Source organism: Aethalodelphis obliquidens, unplaced genomic scaffold (genome assembly GCF_003676395.1).
Source record: "Aethalodelphis obliquidens isolate GAN/ISIS:26980383/991018 unplaced genomic scaffold, ASM367639v1 scaffold20, whole genome shotgun sequence".
Taxonomy (NCBI): domain Eukaryota; kingdom Metazoa; phylum Chordata; class Mammalia; order Artiodactyla; family Delphinidae; genus Aethalodelphis; species Aethalodelphis obliquidens.
In genome coordinates, this window is record NW_020837964.1 from 10196927 (window position 1) to 10219511 (window position 22585).

Here is a 22585-nt window from a genome sequence, read left to right on the forward strand (position 1 = left end):
AAGGAGTATGTATTTTGGATCCTGAAATATTGGGATTTCTTAGACGCTGAGAAACAGGATTGGAAGTAATTGAAACTGTGGTTTAAGTGGCCGCCAGCTTCAGAAACATCTGGGTGTTTAATAAAAACTAGAGAATCCCTTTGAATCAGAAACCAGGTGAGCTTAGAAATCTGCATTTTAAGGTAACCTTCTCAGGTTGACTTTGAGGCACACTTGACTTTGACAGTGACTGACTTGTGAGGTCAATGGAACAGAATCTTAGGAATGGAGGACTGGACAGAATATTAAGGATTTAAAATTTTGGCTTTCTGCTTCATTGCCCTTCTGTGCTTTTCCCTCAAACTTTCCCTTCCACTTATTTACTTGCCATGATATTGATCACACGTTTCAGGGTCTGCAGATGGGTTAGAGGTGTTGTGTGGCAGAGTTATTTAGAGTAGATACACGATGGGGGTTGGTGAAGAAAACATTTGCATTCTTGACTTTCCCCATCTCAAGCCCCTCTTCTGCATTTTAGAACAAGGGTTCTGAGTCTCTGGTCCATGGATAATTTTAGGGTGTTCACAGAGCTTCTGGAGACTAGGCTTCCAACTTTGTATTAGTACATTCAAGAATGTTCTGTGGAAGTCTCTATGGCTTTCTAATTATGTCAAGGTGGTTTCTGATCCCGAGAAATATCAAAAACCACCACCTCAGAGACTCGTTTTTTTCAGGGACCAAGGTCTATTCACACAGATTCTTTGGGAAGAACTTGGACACAGTTTGCTTCTAGTTCCATCTTTTAGTGCATTGGAACTCTAAAAGCCCCAGCAGCCAGCCCAACACCTTTCCTGTGTCTTGAGATTATGGAAATATGAAAGGAATTTGCTTTGCTGAGTAATTTTGAGTAACTTGAGCTGTGTATTTGGGGGAAAAGAGAAAAATCTATCAAGCAGTCCTGTGCCCTGCCCTATGGCACAGACAACGTTTCTCCAACCCACATGCCCCCCAAATTGAAATCACTGTTACCCTAAGGACAGCGTGTGGTCCAGGAAGGGGCATGCCTGATTTTAGAAAGCCAGACTCATCGCTGGGGCGATCTTTAATAGAAGTCTTGGTTGAACAATGGTTTTTACCCCAGAGTGTGATCACAGCTGTTTTATTTTAGCTAATGCAGCAATTCAAGCAATTAAATCCACATTCCACTGTGGCTATTTAATTTCACGTAGTTCTCCGCGCATTGTCATGAAAGTATTCTTTGAGACTTGCAAAGTCAAAACAGAATGTAGACGTTTTTTTCTTCTAAAATAGCCACACTTGCTTCTTCAAGTTGTCTTTTCTTGGTTGATGTCTCGTAAGGATGTCAACTTTTAATCTCTAGGAGTTGAGTTCCATTGGGAGACATGAGATTTATTATTCAGAGTCTATAGAATAAGTATCATGGCAAATCACAGTCCAGGATAAAGAGGAGGACCTGTTCCTTTTAGCAACAAAATAACTTAAATCAGGGAGTTCATGTTGAAATCTGATATTGTTATAAAATTAAATAAGATGATTATCTCCTGGTTATAACATTATATATGAATAAAAGATTTGATGTTTTTATTGTGTGACTCCCCTTTCCTTATGATTATATATTGTGTAATTATTTTATTCAATCATTCAACAGATATTCATTGAGTTGCTACTATGTGTCAGGAATGGTGAACAAGATGGACACAGTTCTTGGCCTCGTTCCATTTTTATCCTTTCTGGAAAGACCGACAAGGAGCCAGGAAATTTAGAAAATGAATACAAGAATTGGAGATTGTGGTACATGTCAAGAAGGAAATAAAAAGGGGGTGAAATAGGAATGAACTGGGAAAGGAGGTTACTTTAATTTAAAAAAAAAATACAACCATAGAAGCTCCGTCTACAGATGGTATATTTAAGCCGATGCTTAAAGGAAAGATGATTTAAAGGAAAGGTTTGTATATTTATAGGAATAGGGGAAGGGCATCACAGGCAGAGGGAATTGGCAAGGGCTTGAGATGGGAAAGAGCTTGGAGCTTGGTGTGTTTGAAGAACTGCAGGGTGAGCGAAGTGGCTGGAGCACAGTGAGTGAGATGAGTGTGGAGGGAAAGTGATTATTCCTGCTCTTGCCTTGTTGAAATGTGATTACACTGTTGGGTCTGAACTTACAGTGGCATAGTCACTGCCATTTTGCTTGCCACTGCCTGGGGGTAAGGTGTGCCCTTTCCAGCAGAACTCAGGATGAGCTGTACTGAGATCATGGCGCTTGGGGTGTTATGAACTAAATGTTTGTGTCCCTCCGCACCCCCCCCCCCGCCATAGTCATATATTGAAGCCCAAATCTGCAACATGATGGTATTTGGAGGCGGGACCTTTGGAAAGTAATTAGGTCATGAGAGTGGAGCCCCCATGAATGGGATTAATGCTCTTCAAAGAAGCAACAGGAGAGACATGCTGTCTCTTTCCCTCCCTCCCTCTCTCTCTCTCTCTCTCTCAGTCATGTGAAGATACAGGGAGATGCTGGGTGGTCTATAAACTAGGAAGAGGATCCTCACCAAGCTCCCGACCATGCTGGCACCCTGATCTCAGCCTTCCAGCCTTCAGAACTGTGGGAAATAATTGTCTGTTGTTTAAACCATCCAGCCTATGGTGTTCTGCTGTAGCAGCCTGAGCTGCCTAAGACGTAGGAGTGAAAAGTACTGCGGTGCTTTAACAAGGGAGCAAATTGAGTGAGTGTTTCTGCTTAGCTGTACTGAGAACAGCAACCAACCTGCAGCGTTCACAAAGTCAGAATCTAACCAAGATGCTCCAGCCCTTTGAGCTAAACAGGAGCCTATACCAGGGAAATCTGACGACATTACAGGGTTTATTATTGTTATATTGATCTCCTATTTTGCCTACTCTTAAATAGAAAGAGAAATGACCTAACTTTGGTAGCCAGCCTCAAGTGTGCTAAAGGGAAGACATGAAGGGTTCCCACTCTAAGACTTGGGCTAAGGAATAAAGGGGCAGCAGGAATCAGGGAGAAGAAGGGGAGGAGAGAAAGATAATAAAGTCTGCTCAGGACTTCCGTGATGGTGCAGTGGTTGAGAATCCGCCTGCCAATGCAGGGGACAGGGGTTCGAGCCCTGGGCCAGGACGATCCCACATGCCACGGAGCAACTAAGCCTGTGCACCACAACTACTGTGCCTGCGCTCTAGAGCCCGTGAGCCACAACTACTGAAACTCCCGTGCCGCAACTACTGAAGCCCGCGCGCCTAGAGTCCGTGCTCCGCAACAGGAGAAGACACTGCAATGAGAAGCCCACACACTGCAAAGAAGAGTAGCCCCTGCTCGCCGCGACTAGAGAAAAGCCCGTGCGCAGCAACGAAGACTCAATGCAGCCAGAAATAAATAAATAAATTTATTTATTTAAATAAATAAAGTCTGCTCAGTCAGCTTCCCTTCTCTTCTTCAAGTGAGTCGGTTATTACTTAATTTATCAAGAAGATCTGAAAATATTGGGATTGGGCTTTATCCTGCCCATTCAGTTATTTTCACGGAGCTCCTACTCTGTGCGAAGTCCCGTGAGAGATAACTTTGGAGATGCTAGCGCGATTTACATACTGACTGTCGCCTCTAGGAGCTTGAAAATGTTGGGGACAGTCGCCATGTCCACGAATAAGGGCCACGATAACTCAGAGCAGGGACACATTGTTTCTGGAGGGAGGAATCTCGAATGGTTGTATGAAGGAGGAGAAATATAAGTCAGGATTCGAATTATCGGTGGGATTTGGGTGATGGATATGAGAGCGGGAAGGAGTCTCGGGCACAGAGAACCTTGTCGTAGACAAGGCAAGTGGGACTGCATCGTAGGGCTTCGTAAGTATTGCCTGGAGGGCCTGTTAAAAATGAAGGTGGTCAGGAACCATCCAGAGAAATTCTGATTAACAAGGCCAGGGTGGGGCTTAAGGATGTGAATTTTAAGGACATGTCACGTGAATCTGATGCAGAGCGTCCAAGGACCACCCCTGGAGGAAACCTGGTCTAGAGGAGAGCCGGTGAACCCCAGAGGTAGCAGTATTTGTTGAAGGGCATTCCTGTAGAATAAACTTGGGAAGGTTGGTAGGAGCCATGCACACAGAAGGTCTTAAATGCTAAGTGCTTTGTTTTGCCACATAGCTACCTTTTTTTTTCTTGAGCAGTCACTATGAACTAGATCCTCAAAAGAACATTGTAAGAAACTTATGTTAGTCCGATGTAAGATGAAGACCCCTCACCTTAGATGAGGGTAAGTGACATGTTCGTTTCCCCAAACAGTAAGTGGCAACACTGGGAATCAAACCCAGGTGGTTCAGTAGGTAATGGGTAATGGGGTCAACGTGATTAGAAATGAGATTGAGAACAATCGTTGGCTACATGATGAAACAGAAGAAATTGATGGTGGAGTGTCTCCTGAAACGGCGCAGACCAGGGTTAGGTACAAAAGACCTGCCCAGTGGAAGAGAGGGGAGATGTCGCAAGAATTCCTGGAACGTTTTGGGCGCTTGTATCGCACGGGGTGGAGTGGACCCATCGCACTTCTCAGTCACTCACGATTTCATCAAGTTGGCAGAGGCCTTGCATGGCCACTTCCGCAAACCATGTCCCTCTGGGACTCAGAGTACGTGGGTGTTGTCAGCACTGTTGGTGATGTGCTGACCTCCAAGCCTCTCTGGCACACGGAGGAGCAGTAAATTGTTAAGATGAAGGTGTTGAAGTCAGATGTCTTGGGTTCAAATTCTGACACTTCACTGCCTGAATGACCCTGGGCTAGTTTATTTCATCTCTTTGTGCCTCCGTTTTCTCATCTGTAAAATGGAGAGGTAATATTGGCATCTTCAAGCAACAGATATGGGATTGAAATGAAATAACATATAAGAAAGGCTTAGAATCACTTCTGGCACAGAATAAACACTTACTATATGCTAGGATTTACTCATGTTGCTACTATTTTTGCTATTTTATTTTTGACTTTTGTTTTCGTGCTTTCAGCTTCCAGGCATTGTGACTCTTGGACACGCCTGTCGCTAACTTGTCAAGCCGCGGGCTTATTTGTTCAGCACTGAGAGAAGTTTCCGTATCAAGAGCCTGCCTCTGAGGGAACGGACTGTGGACAGTGGTCAAGGAGAAATTCCTCTTCTGATTAGTTTTATTGCCCCTGTGACATCTGAGGAGTATGAAGTAGGCTGGTAATTCAGTCCTAGAAGGAAATTGGAATATTAAAGAAACAGCTTATTGTTGCAATCCCATCAAACTTGCCTCTTCCAGTGGCAGTGAGAAGCTCCATTGCGGGTAAGGTTTCCTTCTTACAAAGTGAGCAACACCCTGCTAAAGGGGAGGGAGTGTCTTCTCTTCTGAATCCTTTTCCCTGGCGCTCTGTGACTGTTATGTCGGTAACTTTTATATATGATTCACATTCGTTTAATGACTGTAGGATTGATATGTTTTCCCCACGCTGGGCAATGAAACCAGTTATATTTGTTGACTCTCATTAGACTTCTTATTTATGTATAGAGAATTGGGGCCACTGACCACATAAATCATGGCCATCCCAAGAAGTCTGATGTAAAGAAAATAAGCTGAATTATTTGAAGAGCACCTTCGCGGCTTACAGTTCTCAGAGAAAGCTAAATGTAAGGTGGGAGCAAAAATATGTGCCTGAGACGTGTATTTACAACTTGGGGAAGAAGAATCCAGGAGGGAAGAGGAAGTACAAAAACTATGGGCCCGTAGCCAAAACGGAGTTGATACATTTGAGGAACTGGGAGGCATTTGCGTGTAGTAGACAAAGGGCAGCGGGCTGTGAGGGAGCAGAGAAACTTCAGGAACCAAGGTGTATAAAGCTGGGACAGCCATGGTTTCATTTGGAATATAGTTGAAGCTGTGGAACATTTCTAAGCAAGACTGTAAGATATTATGACTTACATCTTTTAAAAATTCACTCTGGGGCTTCCCTGGTGGCGCAGTGGTTGAGAGTCCGCCTGCCGATGCGGGGGACGCGGGTTCGCACCCCGGTCCGGGAAGATCCCACGTGCCGCGGAGCGGCTGGGCCCGTGAGCCATGGCCGCTGAGCCTGCGCGTCCGGAGCCTGTGCTCCGCAACGGGAGAGGCCACGACAGTGAGAGCCCCGCGTACCGCAAAAAAAAAAATCACTCTGGGGTCTGGTAGAGAATAGGTTCTAGAGGACAAAAGTAGAGGCAGAAGTCGGTTAGGAGGCTATGCTGTCAGGCTGTGAGTTAGAGTAGATACTCAGTGAATTGTGTAAAAATACTACATAATTCATTCTCCTAACATGCTTGAGTTGAAGAAAACGATGGATTACTCTGAAGTTAGTTGAAAATAAGTCATTGCTACCCCTGGAGAGTTACAGACTCTTCTTGAACTTCAAGATTTCTGAAGATTAGCTTGTGGCGTCATCAGCTCTTATGCCTGTGCGTGGGTGTGTCAGCTTCTGCACACCTTGGTCTGTGCAAACGGACAGCACTGCAGAACAGAGCACACTGACGAAAGGGAGAAGCTTGGTGTCTTAAAGAAAGGAGCCTTCTGTCAGTTGAAGGCCATTTATTCAAAAAATAATTAACCCAGAGGTACAAAGAGGTACAAAGTCCAGTGGAAGAGGGGGTGGGAAACTGGAGAAATGAAAACAAGTCCTGAGGTGTCATGGCTCCCAGCAGGAGCTGAACCAGGTGCTGGGGGGGGAGTGAGGACAGCAGGGCACACACTTCTTCAGGGTAGCTGGATCCATCTTGTGCGAGACTCACTTAAGTCATGGACACGACCCACCCCAAGGGGACTACTTAGCATCAGGCGGCCTAAGCTAATTTGCAAACTCCTGACATTCTTAGAGTAATTGCAAGCCAATTTGGCCAAGGGCAAATGACTGCCAATGGTGAAGTCATTTTGCAGAATTTTCCTTGCTTACCCAAATCCTACAGCTGAAGGAAATAAGAGAAATTTAAGCAGTATATTGGACTCCCAGAGCAAAAGTCCTAAGGTAGAAAATGAACACCAACTTACAGAACCTTAGCCCTTTTCAGAAACCCATGGATTTAATGAATTCCAGCTTCTCTCCCCAGCTGACCCCAGTTTTCTTCCCTTCATTCCAGGCCTGGGGCTGCGAATCAGGTTTTTTAAAGTGTAGCTGAGCCTGCTTGTTGCCCACAGGCAAAGAAGCTCTGGTCGATGGAGAGGAGTTATAAGGAGGTCTGTTTTAGCTCAGAATTGGGGCAAAAAATGTTTTAGTAACCATAGCTGCCCCACAGTGGACAGACTGCCTTGTGAAATAATAATAATAAGAGGTTAACATTTATTGAGCATATACTATGCGTCAGACACTAAGTGCTTCACGTGCATTATTTTATTTGGTCCACAGCATAGCTCGTTTTGCAGATGAAGAAACTATAGAAGGATGAAAGTTATGTGTCTGAGGTCACGTAATTATTCTACATCTTATCCCTGGGGTGGGGTTGGTAAACAGAGACTGCACGTTTGAAAGAATGAATGAAGGAATGAATTTAATTAAGTTCCAGAAATAGGTTTTGAAAAGCTACTCTGTGCCAGGCATAGTGTTAGGCATTTGGGAGTAAACAAAGACCAAGATGATCTAGATGATGGCTGGAAGATCTTTCCAGACTAAGAGGAACGATTTAGGAGGTACTTTAGAATTTATAAAATTAAACATTTACAAAATTCCCAAAAATGTGGTGACAGCATTTGGTTGCATTTTCAGGTGGAGATGGATTTAGGAAAGACTTCCTGCATGAAAATGGCATTTCAACTGGACATAGAAAGATCATCTGGAGGGAAGTTGGAGACAGCTTGGGGACCGAGGAGTATTCCAAAGTATGGCATTTACCTTTTATTCATGTAATTCATAAAATTCATACATTTTATTCCTGAGTGTGAGGAATTCATGAGTGCTTTTTCTAGGAGGGGGTGATCTGAAAGTACCGAGAATGATCTGCTAGCTAGAAATGAAGAGATTTGGTTAAAAGCAAGAGTGACGGTCAGAGGCCAGTTCGATGTCCAGGAGAGTGGGAACAAGACCCTGGGTAGGAGTGATACGAGTTGGAGGAGAGGGGCAGGCGGCTGGAAGAAAGCTTTTAGAGGTAGCATCAGTGAGTCGGAAGTAGGCAGACTGACAAGGAAGACGGAACCAATGAAACCGATTAACTTGGAGGATGGTGGTACCATAAGTTAGGGACAGGAGACACTTTGGGGCCCTGAAGTCTGGGAGAAAGAAAAAGGAAGGAAAATTTGATCATGGATTCACCACGAGCATGAGAAACACTTCTCTTGCTTCCCTGCTTTCCAACCATGGTGGGGGGGGTGGGGTGTTGCTGATTGCTGTGTCCTAGCAGTCTGTGTAGCCAACTAGCATGTGTTAACTATACCACGTATTTCCCAGGTACCACCGATGCCATGAACAAGACAACTTCAATCCTTGCCCCCCTGGATTGCCCAAGTAACTATTAGCAGATGACAATTGCAGTAAAATCTTTGAAGGAAGGGTGTTAGCTTGAACAAGGCTTTGGCTAGGATTCCGTGAGAAATGCAGTTCCAGCTGATACCTGAATGGTAATGATGCCTGGAATACACGTTTTAACTCACATACTCTGTTTTCTTGTGATTGGAATAAAAAGCAAAAGATGTGGGCACTTGAAGCTGCTTGGACCTGCACTCCAACTTTCGATGAAATCCTCAATGCAGGCATAAAAGGTCTCATTGGTGGGAGGTGCTGACCACGTCTGTCTTCAATGTCTGCCCTTCCTTCTGTTGGCTGGACCCACTACCTTGTCAGTTGGCCTTAGGTTGCCTGGGTTATTCTTAAATTAAATTCTGAAAACACGCTTCATTTTCTCCGAAGCAGTGACTTGGGGGAGACCAGAAATGATGCTGTGGTCAGAGAATGACACTGGAATGTAGGACTGAGGGCTGAGACTCTGGCTGGAGATCACTCAGCCTGCCCACAAATCTAAAAATGCACAGTTTGACTGTGATGCTGGAAAATATCTCCTCATGTGTTGGCTTCTGCCAACAGAAAAGAGAAAGCCCAAATCACGGATGGCAGCAATATTATTAATTCAGGAATCTTAGTGCTCCAGCCTCGCTCATTTTGCCCTAATGATTAAAAAAAAAATCATTTCACAGTGAATTTGTCCTGTGCAGGTTAGTGAGAAAAGGGGAGGAAAAAGGGAAGGAAGGAGGCAGAAGGATAGACTGAGGACACTCTCTGGGGACCCTTCAGAAATACCGTGGCCCCTCCTGGGGCACCAGGCTGAAGTGGATTTGAAGGCTTATCCGTCTGTACCACTTCTGTCATCTTTCCTGGGATGTAGCCTTGCCGGTTTTGTTGTCGGATGCCTTTTCCTCGTGGTGGAAGTGTGTGCCAAGGTTGATCCAAGGGGCTTGGAACTGGGCTGAGCTTTTCATCCCCACGATCAAAACATCTCAGCACCCTTCAGTTTTCTTATTGTAGAAAACAAAAGCACATTTTTGCCTGTAGAGATCATTGGACCCACAAAGGGGTATTCAGTCTAGTATCAATCCGATAACATACCAGCCACCGGGGGGGAAAGGGCAATGTTCATATCGAATTCTTCTTGGTTTTCCTTTGTTCATGTATGATCTAGAATTGCTGAGATCTTCCAGGTATCTTTCATTGCAAGTTCTTTTTACAGGTGACATGTGTCTTCATTCATTACCTGAGCACCTGCTGGATGCATGGTAATGGGTTGGGTCTGGTGAGCAATACAAGGTTAGCAGACATACGTTTCTTCCAAGACTATGAGTTTCTTGAGGGCAGGAAGCAAGGTGAACATAAATCCTTCTTTAGGAGGTTAAGATGTGGAGGTTATTATAACAACAGAAGACCTTTGTTGTTATCCTGTCATTTGGCAAGCACTGTGCTATGCTAGGCTCTGGGGACCTCTGCTTTGTCATCAGAGAAATCGCTGTTAAAGCTCTCTGGGGCTTGGGGAGCAAGAATTCACTCCTGGCTAGAGAATGGGAGAGAGTTCCTTGGAGGTGGTGCAACAGAGCTGAGTCTGAAAGAACAAGAAATGGTTTTTATAGGCAGAGAGGGTGGGGTGCGGGATTTGAAGCTGGGGAGATGGCCAGGGTGAAAATAGGGAGGCACCTGGCTGGGAGGAACCTTTACAGAGAGCGGTGGTCATGTATCTTATAGGTATGACTGCCTCTGTTTTAAAAAATCTTTTATTAAAATAGCAATATAAAAACACATATAAATCACATGCACAGCTCAAGGAATGTTCATTAACTGGATACCCTCACGTAACCCACATCCAGATGATCAAGAAACAGAACACTAGAGGCCCCCGTCACTCAAGTTGCACTGCACACCTCAGGGTCAACTCTCTCCTGACTTTGCACAGCCCAGATTCGTCTCGCTTGTCTGTGAATATTATATAAGTGGAATCACACAGAGGGTTGTTTTTAGGCTTCTGTCTTCCTCGCTCCACGTCACACTGTGAGATTCACCCTGCTGTTGTGTGCAGTTGTGGTCTGTTCTCATCTGCTGCTGCATCGTATTCCGTGGCATAACTGTTCGACACTGTACTTAGCCACTGCACTCTTGTTGGCATTTGGGTTGTTTCCGCTTTGGGGAAATGATGAATACACTTCTGTGAGCGTTCCTGTATAATGTCTATGGGTGAACACATCGCCGCATTGCTGTTGAGTATATATCTAAGAATGGAATTTCTGGATTGTAGGATTGAAAATCCCCTTTTAATAACAAAAACTCCCATCTCATATGATTCTAATTATGCTTTTAATATTCCTGGGTTGGGAAATATACAATGATAAATACCTCCTGTGAATTCAATAACACTTTTGAATCAACTGGTATATTATCAGTCACAGAAGTAGATGTCCGTGATGTATGTTGTCTGCAGACAAGGTTCAATGTACATATGGATACACAGACCCCTTGCAATACCTCTGAGTACCCAGTTGGGAGCCACAGGCTTAGGTGAATCGTGGGGCGTGAGGCTAAGGAACAGTCGTCCGGTGAGTTCAGTGACGTTGCTGCTTCTCTGCGCCAAGCCTCTAGTCTTAAATCTAGTGGAATTTTTCCTTCTCTGTCTTTCTTTTTCCCTGAGAAAGCACATATGTGCGCCCCTAACTATACTACAACTAAGACATTATTAGGAAGATGGTGTGACCAAATGGAATGATGATGACTTTGGAGGGGGATCTGGGCTTGAACCCACAACCTGCCACTTATTAGTTGTGTGAAGAAGGTAAGGGATGAATTTTCTATGAGCCTCAGTATACTCATCTGTAAAATGGAAATGAGAATACCTACCTAGTATAAGGATCATGATAATCCAATCAGTGGCTATATTGTAAATGTCTAACACTTTGTCTTCTCCCTGGATGGTGACTGCAGCATTGTTTTCATCATCTTTTCCTACCTGTGTGTCTTCTCCTTGGGGTTAGGTTCTTCTAGGGGCACGTAGTACTCTTGTTTTGTCTCCTAACGCCTGCCCACCTCCTTATTATTCCCATAACTAAGGAGAAACATTTTTTTACTGAAGTATAGTTAATTTACAATGTTGTTAGTTTCAGGTGTACAGCAAAGTGATTCAGATATATAATACATACGTATGTGTTCTTTTTCAGATTCTTTTTCCATTTTAGGTTATTACAAAATATTGAATATAGTTCCCTGTGCCTGTTAATCTCAAACTCCTAATTTATCCCTCCTCCCCTTTCCCCTTTGGTAGCCATAAGTTTGTTTTCTGTGTCTGTGAGTCTATTTCTGTTTTGTAAGTAAGTTCATTTGTATCATTTTGTTTTAGATTCCACATACAAGTGGTATATGATATTTGTCTTTCTCTGTTCTAACTTACTTCACTTAGTATGATAATCTCTAGGTCCATCCATGTTGCTGCAAGTGGCATTATTTCACTCTTTTTTTATGGCTGAGTAGTATTCCATCGTATATATGTACCACATCTTTATCCATTCATCTGTTGATGGACATTTAGGTTGCTTCCATGTCTCGGCTATTGTAAATAATGCAGCTATGAACATTGGGGTGAATGTATCTTTTTGAATTAACATTTTCCCCAGATATATGCCCAGGAGTGGGATTGCTGGATCATATGGTAACTCTATTTTTAGTTTTTTAAGGAACCTCCACACTGTTCTCCATAGTGGCTGCATCAATTTACATTCCCACCAACACTGCAGGCGGGTTCCCTTTTCTAAGGAGAAACATTTTGATTGCTCAGCCCCATGTGCCCCAGGCATCTTTCCTTGTCATATCTAAACAAATAGTTTGTGTCCATGATCTATTTTCATTAGCCCTGCTGGTGGCCAGAGCGAATTTGATAAGTTCATTTTAGCCTGCATACCTGTGGTCGATTATGACTTCACCAGTTCCCCATCTCCCTAGACAGTTGCCTTCCATGTTTTAATCCAGAGAAAAGAATGGTGGACTTTTCAGTCCCATGGCAGGCTTCTGAGGGAGTCATTTTTGGTCAAAGGGGACCAAAAATGGTCCCCATCACTCTCTCAAAACATTCCCTGTAGGAGACCCCCTATGTAATCCACAGAGGGTGGTTTGCACCTGCAAGGTGATGAGCACTGTATTGTGTAGGTAGAATGTCCATGGAGAGATGCTTAGTGGGATGCTTGGGTGGAAATGGGGGGATGAGCTGGTGTTGCCATTAGCAGGAGCTCCACGGTGTGAGGTCAAGATGATAGAGAACAACATTTTCACATGGAATCTCCGCCCTTCAAAACAAAATCTGGTTTCAGAGCTAAGCTAGTGGAGAGTCAGATGGTCTGGTCATTTGTCTGGGATTGAGGTCAGACCCCAAGATGGTGGGAAGTTTCTGGCAATGGTTATGATGAGAGCTGAGGATCGAGAAGGCAGTTAGGAAGGAGTGACAGGTCACACCCTCATGGGGCACAAGAGCGGGACTTCTGGGAATGGATTTCTAGGCAGCCGTGACTTTTGATGAAGAGCAGTCAGATGTAGTTGTGTTTTGAAGCACACAACTCTGGATCCAGTCAGTCCTGAAAATATTCAGAGCGGAGCAGACGGATTCTAACAACTTATTCATCTATTTGTAATGCCTGTTCTGACTGTTGTCCAACTGGCCTTAGACAGCATCAGTCTCCTCCAAGGTGAAAGGCAAGGGCTGCATTTTCTCTACCTTACTAGATATTTCTCTCCTCCCAGCGCTCTAAGCGTAGGTCTCCTGAAACTCCTGTAGACTCTCTCCCTCTCCCCCGCTCTCTGTCTCTCTCTGTGTCTCCCTCCCTCCCTGTGACAATGTAAGTTTCTCTCACGAGCTTTCAACCGTAAATGTCCACCCTCGGCATACAGAGTGTGCAAAATTTAAATACGGGAAAAAATCGCAATCACCGAAATCAAATGTTAGTTTCTTGAAAATCCTTCCATTAAAACAATAATCAGAAAATGCTTATCTGCTTGCTTGATATCAACTAATGTTTAAAAAGCATATATCAAAGTTCTCTTGTAATTTCAGGGTTTGGAAATTAAAGGGGAAAAGAAGTTGCTGGGGAAAGTGTGTTAGAGTTTACTGAGCCCCAAATATCTGGAAAACAGTTTGAGATCCTTGGCCAAACTTAGAGCTCTGGCTGGGTTTTCATACCCCTGCTATTGACAGCTAATTTCTTGAGCAATTTATTCACTGTTTTCAAAAAAAAAAAAAAAAATTGGCTGCCTGGAGCCACCTCAGATGTGCAGCCTATTCAGAAATTCCTGAGTTCAAATGTCTTAAGCTTTTCTGTTTCCTTCTTAGCTCTCAAAGAACATTCTAGCAACATGACTGATTATTTGTCTGTGACCTTTCACCAGTGGGCACAAAAATGGAGAAGCCCTGCTTCTGAAGATAAGGCAAAAATGCTTTATCTCTAACGCAGCCTTATTTCTCAGAAAACATTTAAAAAAATTTTTTTAGTGTCAGGAGGAAGAAAAAGCTTAAACTCTTTTGATTTTGACAGTAGAATTTAACTGCTGGTCTCAAGAGAAAATGTCTATGTCTGCTGAAAACTTGGAATCTGGAGGTTGAATCTGATTTCATTTGTAAAAAAACCCAGTCATTAGGACAGAGGATTTTTAAGGCAGTGAAATTACTCTGTATGATACTGTAATGATGGATACATGTCACGATACATTTGTCCAAACCCACAGAATGTACAACATTAAGAGTGAACCCTCTTGTGCTATACAGCAGGGAACTGTACTCAATACTCTGTAATAGCCTGTACGGGAAAAGAATCTTAAAAAAAAAAAAAAAGAGTGGATATATGTATATGTAAAACTGATTCACTTTGCTGACCACCTGAAACTAACACAACAATGTAAATCAACTATACTCCAATAAAAATTTAAAAAAAAAAAGAGTGAACCTTCATGCAAACTATGGACGTTGAGTGATAGGGATGTACCAGTGTAGCTGCGCTGATTGTAATGTGGGTCCCACTGTAGCAGGGATGTTGCTAATGGGGGAGCTATGCACGTGTGAGGGCAGGGGGTATATGGGAAATCTTTGCACTCTCTGCACATGTTTGCCATGAACCTAAAACTGGTCTAAAAAAATTAAATCTTTTAAAAAAATCACCTATTTAGTGTCTGAACTAGACCTTAAATCTAGGTCATTGTGCGTAAGTTGCTCTGTGAATAACTCTTTGTGTTCCTGCAAAAGAAAGCGTGGAGAGGAGGGTCACTAGGAGACTGACCCTGGGAAGCACAGGTGAAGAAGTAGGGTTAGGGGCGGGGGGAGGGGAAAAGCCACTAAGAGGGCCCCTCGTGAGCAGAGCTTTGAGGCGGGCAGAGCCAGTGATGGAAAGCATAGGCACCCTGGGTTGGGAAGCTGTCAGTGAGCTGGAAATAGCCCAGGTCAGGGAAGTCCAGGTGGCTCAGGGGGAGACAGGGAGGCATTGGCAGACTGTGCTTCCTTACCTTGGGCAAAGTACATCATACCCTAAGCCCCCATTTTCTGATCTTTCACAAGAAGGAATTGCATTTCCACACTGGGTCCCCCGGATGACGGGTATTCCTTAACAGAACAATTCCTTGGTCAAGTAAGTTTAGGAAGTATTAGGTTAAACTCTGTGTGTGTGTGTGTGTGTGTGTGTGTGTGCGCGCGCGTATTCAACTGCAGAACATCTCAGAGCCTTTAATATCTAAGTGTGGGAGAGCATGGATGGTGATTTTCTAAGATATTTGATCATAGACCCCCCATGATTGTTATTTTTTTCTGACAACATCTGTTAATGTCCTGAGGATCTAATGGTCTGCGGTGTACGGTTTGGGACATGCCACACTAGACAGGTACACAAGTCCAGCCCACCTCCAGGGTTAACTGATAAACAAAAATTTTGGTTTCAGAGGACATTCAGAAGGCTGGAATCTGAAGGATTCCTGGCTCCCAAATCCCATTTTCGTCTTTTTTTTATCCACTGGACTTCTGAGTCGGTTTTCTTTTGGCAAGAGCTTTCTGGAGTAAATACAAAACAGGAAAACTAGTATATTTAGGAGAAGGTGCTGGGAAGTCATATTGTGGGCGTGGTAGGGACAATTACAGGGGTGAAGGATCAAGAGAGCTGTGCTCCCATTTCTACTGTAAAAACTCCTCCATGGCTTTGGGGGGGTGTTTTCAACCCTCATCTCACCTTAAAATTACCCGGGGAGCTTTTAAAGGAAGACCTATGCTTGAGACTCGCTCCCGGAGAGAATGATGTGATTGGTCCGAGAGAGAGCCTGGGCATCTCTGTTTTTTAAAAGTCCCTCAGGTGATTCTCATGTATAGTTAGGGTGGAGACCTACTTTCTTGGAAGAAGAGTTTTATTTCTTGTTTATTTTTCTTCAGTGTTTTGGAATGTCGTCAGAGAATCGTATAGGCCAAAATTTGCTTAAATTGTGATAAAAAAATAAAGACTCTCAGGATGTGATATTTCCAAGGGAAGACAGAGGGGAACTAACATTTGTGATTGCTCTGCTGTGCAGAAGACCCTGTGTATATATCCTTTTATTACACACACACACACACACACACACACACATCTTGTGAAGAAGGCTATTTTGAAACTGATTTGCTCACAGGGACTCTGAATTCAATTCCTACTGCTGCTGTGCAAATTCCCACAAGCTTAATGGCTCAGAACAGCACACATTTATTACTTTACAATTCTGGAGGTCAGAGGTCCGAAATGAGCCTTAGTGGGCTACAGTCAAGGTGTTGGCAGGGCTGTTCCTTCTGGAAGCTCTAGGAGGGTCTAGGGGCTTTTCGAGCCCTGAAAGGAGCTGCCTGCATTCCTTGGCTGTGGTCCCTTCCTCCATCTTCAAAGCCAGCAATGTCCAGCTGAGTCCTCTGCATGCTGGCGTCTCTCTGGTTCTCTTCTGTCTCCTTTTTCCCCATTTAAAGACCTTGTGATTACATTTGGCCCATCTGGAAAATCCAAGATAATCTCCCTATGTTAATGTCAGCTGATTAGCAACCTTAATTCCATCTGAAATCTTAATTCCCTTTTTGCCATGAAACCTCACATGTTCTCAGGTTCCAGGGGTTAGGATACGGACATCTTTGTGGTGGTGTCTGTTACTCAGCCAATCCAGACACTGAGGTTCCTGCTCTGTGTTTGAAGCTGGGATGATTGTCAGAGCTCAGCCTTCAGGTCACAGCACTATGGAGCCATTTGCTTCATGGTTACTTTCAAAAACATTCCTTAATTGATTTGTGAAAACATATCATGGTGAAACTGGGGGTAAGTCTTTTAACCATTCTGATATGACCTCAGTTCACTGTTCTGTCCATCTCACTGGGATGACATCAGAGTACAATGTATATGGAAACCTACTTCATAAGTAATAAACCACCAACCCCTCTAAGAGATGGTCATTAGCACAGATCACACCAGTGGGGGAACCAGAATACAATTTTTGCTTCATTCACTCAGTAAGTAGTCCACTAGGCCATAAGCTTATTGAAGGTACGGACTGGATCTTATCTATGCTTCTCTTCCAGTCTAACCAATTCCAACACAGAGGAGAAATTCCACACTTGCTGCAGAATTGAGAAATAGGTAAAAGGCTGGGTGGAAGATTGCTAAAACCCAAGAGGAATGCAGGAGTAGATAAGCTGAAGTTTCTTGCCTTGGGGAATTAAAGAGCTAGAAGAGGCAAACGGAAACGTGCAAATAGTAGAGTGGAATCTAGTATTATAAGAGAAGCAGAAGGAAACAGTTCTGGAGTTTCCAAGGACGGAGATTTCAGGACTGAATTGAGGAAATCAGGCAATGTTTAATTGACACTGTGACATCGGGTGACAGGGCTTTTAAAATTCATGGAACTCACTTCCCATCCCAGGGTAGACATCGCTAATCAATCTTGGACTCTTTCCCACCAAGCCAGTGCTTAGGACCACCCACCCATTGTTTGAAATTGACAAGCAGGTTGAGCCCCATTTATCCTATTGGATTCTAGGTAGGATTTCTCTACTGGCAGTTCAGGAGATAAATTTTGCCTGAAACTCACTGATAGCAAAGTGTTATCTTAAGGTCCCCTTGGGCATCTGTAGTAAAGCAGCTCACTGTTTGTAGATTTCTCTGGATGAACGTTCCCAGCAGCACAAAACCTTCTTTATGCCTCAGCACAAATTTTGTTCTGATTGAGAGCCAGGGTTGGAAGGCTCTGTTTATACCCACAACCATGTAATTTAAGGGTCTGTTGCTGACCCCGTTGGTAAGAAGCATGCACTTTGAAAGCACACTGACATATGAGTAACCACAGCCTGAAACAATGGCCCACTTGTGAATCTGTTTGCACATAATTGCTCACTGCTCTGTCGTAAAATCTTGGTGACAATGTGATGAGGTACATTCCCAAGTTTGCTCAGAGGACACCCTGTGTGTCTCCATCCTCGGCATGGCAAGGGAGGATTCCCCAGACAGAAGCTTTTGGGTTAATATAGAGGGCATGAGGAGAGAATAACCCTGGAGGGTGACAGGGCCTTATTCTCTGTTCTGGAAAGGTCTTACTCCTCAACACTTGAGAGAGGACTTCTTCCATTAAACACGATTCACTTGACCCTGAGTCTGGGACAAAACTGAAGGATAGGATTATGCAGACTCACTTGGCATGGTCTCTTTCTGCTCTGAAACCATGACATGTCATTTACTTTTCAGCAAAATCATGCAGAAACCTGTGGTCCAGAATATTCACCTGAAAAAAACAAGTCTCTCTTCAGCTGAGGGTTTCCATCTTTTAAAAGTGGAAAGCATTTTTTAAAAAGCATTTTTACCTTCATCATAACTGCGAATAATTTTCTGTGTGTTGCTACAGATATACAGTATTGTTATCAGACTGACGGGTAGTTATCTGGGAGGATAATCTGTGCTTCCACAGAAAGGAGAACAGCATCCTGACCTGGATCGTAGGCTCCAAAGTAGGAGATTAGTCTGTTTTGGGTTTTTTTAATCCATTTTCCTGTTTATCTGCAGGAATTAGACCAATAATAGCCAGGTGATTGCCTCCTATTTTCACTCATCAGCCACTTAGTGGGAGTTTTGAGCTGGTTCTCCGGGTAAGAAAAGTGTAGTGAGGACGCTTAACTGGGCATTCCAGGTACTGATTCTGGCTGATTTAAGCAGAAAAGGATTTATTAAAAGGGTATTTTTAGGAGGGCTAAAAACCAGGCTCCGATTTACACAGAGACAAAGGTCAAAACCATGCCCTAGAACTGGTTCGGCAAAAAAGCACAAGCCCTGAATACTTGGACTTACCGCCCTGTAGTTGTGTCCTGGGAGCTCAAGTTTGCTGCAGCCCCTATTGCTGCCTGAGATGGTCCCACTTCCTGGTACCACTGGGTACTGTTTCAGAGTCCATTGTGGGTGCATCTGATTGGCAGAGCCTGGGCCACGTGTTCACGCTGTAGCTGCAAGGGAGTCTGGGAAAAGAAGTACCTGACATTTGCAGCTTCTGTAGTGGGACACAGGGAGAATTCTCCAAACTTAGAAGAAAGTTGAGATGCTGGCAAGCCAACAAGCTTGAAAAGTGTCTACCAGAAGGGATTCAAGACAGAGTCACCAGGATGTGCACAATCATAGCTGCATAAAAGATCACTCAGACACAGCCTGGCCCTCTCAGATCTTACAGTTCATTAGAGAGGGTGGGTCACAGCCTGTTCTGACTTATCTTACAGTTATTCTTGCACAATTCAGTAAATAAAGGTATTTGGAGGCTAGAGAAGACAGATGTAACAGCTTGAAAATTATTACAGTATTTTGAAATAGAATGTAGATATAATTATTTGAAAGCAGCACCTGCGTTTTTAAAAATGTATCACAAGAGAATGGTGAGTGGGTGTTAGACTTATCTTCCGTGGCACAGTTTTTTCCCATTTTTTGAGAAAACTGGGCTTTGGAGAATGGAGTATTTGTGAGGAGATGACCCTCTTCTGATGGGTATGTGGATCTCGCATTTCTAAGTTTGTTCAGAGAGATGCCCAATACAGCCTCAGCCTAAGGAGGAACAGGAGGTGAGGCTACAAGTGAATTTTATTCCTGCTGTTGGTCAACCAAGGAAGAGATCGGTTTAGACAAACCACAAAGGAGACAGGGATCTCTCGCTTTTGGGCTTTAGGTAGAGCATATAAGATCTCAGATACGTGGGCATGAACTCCTAGGTGTTGAGAGTCAAAGAGAGACGAGAAGCTTGGAGTTGCCTTCAGCTACGTGGAGCCACAAGCTGACAGTGAGCTGGTCATTCTCGGTAAACAGATTATCTGCGCTCTAGGTACTCTTGGTTTGGGTGTTGATTTCCCTTTTAGCAAAGTCGGATGCGACTCTTCTGACATTGTCTCAGTTAAGTTATGGGGTATAAAGAGAAGGGTCTTTTGTCCACATTTAGGCTAAAGTATGAGTCATTTCTCCTGCTCCAACCCTACCCAAGGCCAGTGGGGTGGTCGCACCAGGACTCCTGTAAGAAATATAAATCTTAGGACAGAGTCAGAGCTGCAAAGCCTAGCTATCCTTCTCAACCTAAATCTCCTTGCAGTGGTGAGCTTGATGGTTCCAAATGTTATAACTGATAAAGACGAGAAACAGGGAGTTCTTTATATTACACATGAGAAGTGAGGGAGCGTATAGCCCTAGAGAAGATGACGAAGCTCTAAATAAAATGTGGCACTTGCCACGTCAGCCCTCAGCACTCGGTTGTACCAAAAGCTGGGGAAGAATACTGTTCAATGCCACTACCCTCTGTTCTCTCTATAAAAGGAGAGGTTTTTTTGTTTTATTTTATTTTTTTAACATCTTAAAAGGAGAGTTTTTGTGGTACTCTTTGGAAGAAAGACTTCTTATTCTTTCTTAAAGATGTTGTCCCAAATCACTCTCGCTTCTAATTGGTAGTGGTGGCATTTGGCAAATCCTCTGGTTTGGCCGCTTTTGCAAGGTTTGCTTGATTTCACAATTGCGGCTTTTCTGCAGGATGACATTATTTGATCTAGTAATTTTCATGCAAATGAAAGATTGAAAGGACAGGCCGCAGAGTGAGATACCAATGTCCTACATTTTGTGTGGAAATCAATTTAAAGGAGGGCTAAAACCCCAGTGGACAAGACTGTTGACTAGACATTCCTTATAAGAAATACAGTTGAGAAAAACTGAAAAAAAGACTGATGGCTGAGTGCTGACCACAACCCAGACATCTGTCATAGTTTCCCCCCCCCCCAAGCAAATCCTCACTGCAGCCTTACAAGGAAGGAATTATTATTGTATTATTGACAGTTTATGGATGAGTTAAACCTGGTAAAACCCTTCTGGTAGAAATCTGCAGAGAGGTTTAGCGTTTTCTCTCCCTGCCAGCCTCTCCAGAGCCATCTCACACCACCTTCTTTCTCCCTCTCTGTTTTCTAGCCACATGGATCTTCTTCCATTTCTTTGGTTTTGCCCAACCTCCTTCCGCCACAGGACCCTGGGGTGTGCTCTTCCTTTTGGAATATTCTCTTTGTATTCTTACCATACCCTTTGCTTAGTTATTGCCAGTTTCTCCTCCTGGTATCCATGCGTTCCAGCAGGACGTCCCTGCCATTCCAGTTCTACAGCAGGTTTCTACTTTGTAGCACATTCCTCTCCTTCAGGGCCTTCTTCCTGGTTTATAACTTGACCTCATTGAAATCATCCCCCCACACCGTCCCCCCAGGGGCAGCTCCCCCATTAGACGGTAAGCTCCACGAGATCAAAGTCCATGCCGGGCGTGGCTCACTGTGCATCCCCAGCCCCGTCTCACCGAGTGCCATATCACTGGTCCTCAGTATTTGTTAAAGGAGCAAAGGAGGTACATTTAGAGCAACGTTCTCAGAGGCTTACTGATAATTTAGTGGCAGAGCTGAAATTCAGACCTAGTCTCTTGGATTCCAAAGTCAGTAAATAGTGGTGTAAGGATGTGCACTCTGGCCTGAGGACCCGTGTTTGAATCCTAATGGTGTCACTCCCTAGCTTTGTGATCTTGGGTGGATTAATTAACCTTCTGTGACAAAGCTTCTTTATTTTTAAAAGGCGGTTAATAAAAGTAGCTGCCTCAAAGAGTTCCTGTGCCCGGGGCTGCGTCATCACCAGTGTTATTGTACCATCCTCCTCTATTAGGATATATGTAGCCAATGATTATATAGCATGACCAGGGAAGTATGTACACAGTGCCTTGGATGAGGAAGCTCTGAATGCTGTCCAGGGGCATCGGACCAGGATTAACTTCCTAGAAATGTTAGCAGCGGAGCTTGGTCCTAAGCTAGATTCAGAGAGAGGCATTAAAGACCCCTCAGAACCTCCACTTCCGGCAGCCTGGCAGACTGGATTCAGAGGCTGCCTATTGTGGATTGAATTATGTCCTGCCCCCAAGTTCATACACTGAAGTCCTAATCCCTAGTATTTCAGAAGGTGACTGTATTTGATGAAAGGGACTTTAAATAAGTAATTAAGTTAAAAGGAGGTCGTTAGACGGGCCCCAATCCAGTAGAACTGGTGGCCTTCTAAGGAGAGGATTTGGACACAGACATGCACGGAGAGAAGACCATATGAAGACACAGGGAGAATATGGCCAACCGTGAGCCAAGCAGAGAGGCCTCAGAGGAAACCAGTCGTGCCTACACCTTGCTCGTGGACCTCTAGCCTCCAGAATAGGGAGGAAATTAATTTCTGTTATTTAGGCCCCTCAATCTGTGGTACTTTGTTATGACAGCCCTAGCAAACTGACACAGTGACCCTATGGGCAGTGCAAGGCTGGAATTTGGGATGGAGACCCTCAAACCAGGAAGTGCTGCTTCAGTGTGAACGGGGCAGTAGAAAACCTGTGCTCCCTAGTTGGGGGAACAACCAGGAGCTTGGTGCTGTTTGGGGGTCTGTATAGGGGAAAAAAACCTTCCCAACAGGAAACAAAGTCACAAGTTTGTGCCATACTTGGGTGTATAATCTGAATTTTCACTATCAAGTTGTCATTGGAATTTGATTCACAAAATAATTGGTCTTAAAAATAATGGTGGTGGGCTTCCCTGGTGGCGCAGTGGTTGAGAG

The 22585-nt window shown here is 44.0% G+C and overlaps 1 long non-coding RNA gene across 1 annotated transcript in view; it reads left to right on the forward strand.

The window, feature by feature from the left end:
* The first annotated feature begins 5009 nt into the window (after positions 1-5009).
* The window catches only part of LOC113627330 (uncharacterized), a 32160-nt gene continuing 14584 nt past the window's right edge, over positions 5010-22585 (forward strand). Inside the window, exons 1-2 of the long non-coding RNA XR_003435520.1 lie at positions 5010-5305; positions 7743-7855. This is a non-coding gene — a long non-coding RNA (uncharacterized LOC113627330). The remainder of the gene's footprint in view (positions 5306-7742; positions 7856-22585) is intronic.